The sequence below is a fragment of the Coregonus clupeaformis genome, chromosome 19 (genome assembly GCF_020615455.1).
Source record: "Coregonus clupeaformis isolate EN_2021a chromosome 19, ASM2061545v1, whole genome shotgun sequence".
Classification (NCBI taxonomy): domain Eukaryota; kingdom Metazoa; phylum Chordata; class Actinopteri; order Salmoniformes; family Salmonidae; genus Coregonus; species Coregonus clupeaformis.
In genome coordinates this window covers 11,036,647-11,042,646 of record NC_059210.1, presented here as the reverse complement: position 1 = coordinate 11,042,646, position 6,000 = coordinate 11,036,647, and the positions used below count along the sequence as shown (strand labels likewise).

At 45.1% G+C, this 6,000-nt stretch overlaps 1 protein-coding gene across 1 annotated transcript in view; it reads left to right on the top strand.

Annotated features, from left to right (window-relative positions):
• The first annotated feature begins 249 nt into the window (after positions 1-249).
• The window catches only part of LOC121531642 (prickle-like protein 1), an 89,794-nt gene continuing 84,043 nt past the window's right edge, over positions 250-6,000 (top strand). Inside the window, exon 1 of the mRNA XM_041836987.2 lies at positions 250-498. The gene's annotated coding sequence lies outside the window, so the exon portion shown is untranslated. The remainder of the gene's footprint in view (positions 499-6,000) is intronic.

Sequence of the window (6,000 nt, the reverse complement as noted above, 5' to 3'; positions counted from 1 at the left end):
CACTTTGTTAACATCTATGATACAGTATTAAACACTTTCTCTGGAGCAGTCCCAGTAGAAATGGAAGCAGGAGTGAAACTCGCGGCAAAAATCGTGAACGTTTTCGAAACTACTAAGAATGTCCACCGGTCTCTCTCGAGGATTGGTGGGGGTTGCTTGTTTAAGCCAATAGGCAAAGAGCAAAGCTAATGCATTTGCGTGTGGCTCGAGTTGAGCCCATTATTACGAACCGGGCGCTAGTGAATTTATCCGGAGACGCTGTGACAGTCATAGATTAACTTTACAAAGTAGTCTCCCTAGTTCATTCGTTTTGCCTACAACATGCAGTCGCCGACATTTGGACGAATCTAACCGCGCAGTTCAGGACAAGTCTGCGGGACAGCGGTGAGCTTTCTGGACATTTCATCCTATGCCAATGCGACGTAACTTGAATCGTTTCTACAGGTCAAGGAATATTAGTTCTGGATTCTTTGTTTACCACGACTGAACTCTTTGTGGGTAAGGATACCATTTATGTTGCGTCCTTGTATCAGTGTATCAAATATCAAATGATAGCCTATAGCTGAATGGAAACATGTTTCTATTGCAATTTCGTTTAACTTTTATGAGCCTGAGTTGAGCTGCCCTGTGAAATTTGTTTTATTTCATGACATTATTTATCATGAGCAGGCTATATTAAAAGTGAATTATTCACTTTATTAGGCTACTGTTCACAATAAGCTTTGTGCTATTTTTTCATCTAGAAAAGTACATTTTCGATCAGAGGCTCTCTCTCATATTTAAATGCCCTGCTGTTGACTCAGAAAACATGTCGGCATTTTTTTTGCAAAGGTCTGAGAGGGGGCTTTATATGTTACATATCAGATAGGCCTACGATACACATCATGTTTTCAGAATCCCCATGATCTGTAAATTATTATGAACGCTTTTCAGAAATGAAATAGCCTAGCCTAAATGGGAAATTAACAAAGCCTAGCTAGCCTAACCTTCCGATAAGATCACAAATAGGCTAATTTCCTTGTCAGTGGTGGTCTTGTGGAAAAAACCCTAACTTCAATACTTGAAGCAATATGGTCTAAAATATAGTGGGTGTATGTGTCGAACTTCGAAGTGTGGAGGCTCCCTGGGTTCCAGATGTATGTTCTCAGCTGCTGCCTGTCACTTTGGTGACAACTGGTCGGCGCTGAGAACTGTGACTGTGGCCGCCGCTGCTGCGCTGTCTGTCCGTCTCTCCCTGCGCGGTCCCATCCCTTACTCAGAGAGAGCCGCCGACGGGTGAAGGGAGAGTGTCGTCTCGTGTGTTTAAGATTCTTGATGGATATACTGTTAACTGACCTCTCTCAGTGAGACTAAGCACCTGTGCTCACTGCTCATACAGTTCAAACGACTGCTTCATAATCTGCTTGATTGAATTCACACACCTTTTTGAAGAGATTCTCACAATTATTATAATCCCAATAGGGAATGCTGACACGCATGCGTGCGCACACACACGCACACACTCACCTCAATATTTTATGATAGCCAAAGGCACCAACACATGGCAGTTGATGTTATATTTACCAAAGTTCTCATCAAATAATATTTGCTCCCAACAGGGGACAGTCAACATCAACATGCTCTCTTTCTGGAGCCTTGTAGTGTAGTGAGCTCTGTGGTATGCTCTAGGCTCAGTATCAGTCAGATGGAGGGAGAGCAGGACACACACACACTGTGGCCACAGATGGGGGGCTGCGTGGGGGAAAGAAAAGCATAGCTAGCTTAGCCTTTTCTCTCTCTCTCTCTCTCTCTCTCTCTCTCTCTCTCTCTCTCTCTCTCTCTCTCTCTCTCTCTCTCTCTCTCTCTCTCTCTCTCTCTCTCTCTCTCTCTCTCTCTCTCTCTCTCTCTCTCTCTCTCTCTCTCTCTCTCTCTCTCTCTCTCTCTCTCTCTCTCTCTCTCTCTCTCTCTCTTCTGTCATTCTGTCTTTTTTGGACACTTGGTCAGGCAGTGATTGTGTACAATCCATTTGGGGTTGAGTTAGTGTCATCCCGTTCATGTGAAAGTTATTATTGAATCTGAGAGCAGAAACATTTGTGTTTGAAACACTATGGCTTGCTATGTGTGTGTAGCTACGTGTCCTGTGTCCAAGTGTGTGTGTGTGTCTGTGTGTGTGTTTCTTGGGGAAATATGGCAGGGAAAGCTCAGAGTAGAAATCAATGCTAGTGGTGTCACCTAGTGGCTAGATCAGTCACTCACTGCTTTGGTTGGCAGCTTTTTGGTCAGCTCATTATGGCATAACTATCTAAAGGTAGATCATATCTAGGTGATTTATCGCATATCTTCATAAGGCAAATGGTATAATGGTAGTCCCGTGTAGCTCAGTTGGTAGAGCATGGCGTTTGCAACGCCAGGGTTGTGGGTTCGTTTCCCACGGGGGACCAGTATGAAGAAAAACAAAAAAAACATGTATGCACTCACTAACTGTAAGTCGCTCTGGATAAGAGTGTCTGCTAAATGACTAAAAATGTTTTAAAAAATGATACTTGATGATAATCCAAAAGGGATAATGTTTATGTGCTCAATATGCTTCATCAGCATAAATAATGAATATATCTAAGCATATGAAACATATACCAAAGTCTGTGATTTTCTGTAATTTCCTGTGTTTCCCATTATTCAAAGTTGCTTTTATATGAAGTATTATATATATTTCCTCACAAGCACGTCTCTATAGCCCTACAACAAGAAAATGCTCATCCAGAGGCAGCGCTCCTATTGGCCAGTGATTTTAATGCAGGAAAACTGAAATCTGTTTGACCTCATTTCTGTCACCTGTGAAACTAGAGGGGAAAAACTCTAGATCACCTTTACTCCACACACAGAGACGCATACAAAGCTTGCCCTCCATTGGCAAATCTGACCTTAATTCTATCCTCCTGATTCCTGCTTACAAGCAAAAACTCAAACAGGCAGTACCAGTGACACACTCAATTCAGAAGTAGTCCGATGAAGCGAATGCTAAGCTACAGGACTGTTTTGCTAGCACAGACTGGAATATGTTCCGGGATTAAACCGATGGCATTGAGGATTTTACCACATCAGTCACCGGCTTCATTAATAAGTGCATCGACAACGTCTTCCACACAGTGACCGTACGTACATATCCCAATCAGAAGTCATGGATTACAGGCAACATCTGCACTGATCTAAAGGCTAGAGTTGCCCCTTTCAAGGAGCGCGACACTAACCTGGACGCTTATAAGAAACAATCAAACAGGCAAAGCATCAATACAGGACTAAGATCGAATCCTGCTACACCGGCTCTGATGCTCGTCAGATGTGGCAGGGCTTGCAAACTATCACAATTTGCAAAGGGAAACCTAGCCACGAGCTGCCCAGTGACACGAGCCTACCAGACGAGCTAAATGCCTTCTATGCTCGCTTCGAGGGAAGCAACACTGAACCATGTGTGAGAGCACTAGCTGTTCTGGACCACTGTGTGATCACGCTTTCCGTAGCCGATGTGAGTAAGACCTTTAAAAAGGTTAACATTCACAAGGCCGCAGGGCCAGACGGATTACCAGAACAAATGCGCTGACCACTGACATTTTCAACCTCTCCCTGACCCAGTCTGTAATAGCTACATGTTTCAAGCAGACCACCATAGTCCCTGTGCCCAGGAACGCCAACGTAACCTGTCTAAATGACTTTCACCCTGTAGCACTCAAATCTGTAGCCGTGAAAAGCTTTGAAAGACTGGTCATGGCTCACATCAACACCATCATCCCAGACACCCTGGACCCACTCCAATTCGCGTAGTGCCCCAACAGATCCACAGATGACGCAATCTCCTTTGCACTCCACACTGCCCTTTCCCACAAATGGAACACCTATGTGAGAATGCTGTTCATTTACTACAGCTCAGCGTTCAACACCATAGTGCCCTTGAAGCTCATCACTAAGCTAAGGTCCCTGGGACTGAATACCTCTCTCTGCAGCTGGATCCTGGACTTCCTGACGGGCCTCCTACAGGCGGTGAGGGTAGGCAACAACACATCCACCATGTTGACCATCAACACGGGGGCCCCTCCTGGGAGTGTGCTTAGTCCTCTCCTGTATTCCCTGTTCACCCACGACTGCGTGGCCGTGCATGACTCCAATACCACCATCAAGTTTGCTGACGACACGACGGTGGTAGGACTGATCACCGAAGACGATGAGGCAGCCTATAGAGCCCCACAGTGGAGGTGTCATAATACCCAAAAACCTAGCAGTCAAACAGGGAAATGGTTCCAATCGTTTTTCCACCATTCATTTTGCCCATAGGGGATTTTAGAATCACTTAAAATAAGGGCTGTGTTTTGTGTAGGCTTACCCTGGCATGATGTTTTGATAACCATGTAAATCTCTCTCGGACAAGGTCACGTTTATCAATATATTCGGCTCTATTTACTCTCACATTCGAAAATGCTAACTAGCATCAAAGTAGACATCATGTAAGACTACAAATCCCTGCAAGTTCCTGCACGTCATCTCTAGCTGGCAGCTTTGCTAACAGGTCAATTTAAAGAAATGTAGACAATTAATTAATTACTACATTTAGCTAACATTAGATAGTTATTCCAGAGATTCTTACCTTTGCCTCGATTCGGCATTCTCGTCCAGATCATAATGGCATTTGTTGTTCTTTATGATAGCCACATTAGCAGCTAATTAGCATTTCATTTGTTGGGGGTAAATACAGGCGAATATATTGATAGAGGTCATCTTGTCCGAGAGAGATTTACACTGTTATCGAAACGTCACGCAAGGGTAAGCCTACACGAAACACAGCCCTTATTTTAAGTGTTGCTAAAATCCCCTATGGGAAAAATGAATGGTAGAAAAACGATTGGATCTATTTCCCTGTTTGACCACTAGGTTTTATGGAAATGATGACTCCTACTGTGGTACTCTATTGGGAGGAGGTCAGAGACCTGGCAGTGTGGTGCCAGAACTACAACGTCTCCCTTAACATCAGTAAGAAAAAGGAGCTTATCGTGGACTACAGGAAACGGAGGGCCGAGTACGCCCCCATCCACATCGACGGGGCTGTAGTGGAGCAGTGGAGCTTCAAGTTCCTCGGCATCCACATCACTAAGGACACACCAACAGTCGTGAAGAGGGCCCGACAACGCCTCTTCCCCTTCAGGAGGCTGAAAACAGAGTAGCAGCAGTGTAAAAGAGGGGGTAGGGATGGGGTGGGGTGGGGTGGCAATGCAAATAGTCCGGGTAGCCATGATTAGCTGTTCAGGAGTTTTATGGCTTGGGGGTAGAAGCTGTTAAGAAGCCTTTTGGACCTAGTCTTGGCACTCCGGTACCGCTTGCCGTGCGGTACCAGAGAGAACAGTCTATGACTAGGGTGGCTGGAGTCATTGACAATTTCTAGGCCCTACCTCTGACACCACCTGGTGTAGAGGTCCTGGATGGCAGGAAGCTTGGCCCCAGTGATGTACTGGGCTGTACGCACTACCCTCTGTAGGCCGAGCAGTAGCCATACCAGGCGGTGATGCAACCAGTCAGGATGCTCTCGATGGTGCAGCTGTAGAACTTTTTGAGGATCTGAGGACCCATGCCAAATATTTTCAGTCTCCTGAGGGGAATAGGCTTCGTCATGCCCTCTTCACGACTGTCTTGGTGTGTTTGGACCATGATAGTTTGTTGGTGAGGTTGTTATCCTGGCACCACACAGCCAGGGCTCTGACCTCCTCCCTATAGGCTGTCTCATCGTTGTCGGTGATCAGGCCTACCACTGTTGTGTTGTCGGCAAACTTAACGATGGTGTTGGCTACTGTCTATTATCTATCCTGTTACCTAGTCACTTTACCCCTACCTATATGTACATAGCTACCTCAATTTCCTCATATCCCTGCACATCGACTCAGTACTGGTACTTCCTGTATATAGCCATGTTATTTGTACTTGTTATTGTTATTCATTATTCACTGTGTATTTATTCCTCATGTAACTATTTCCATTTTG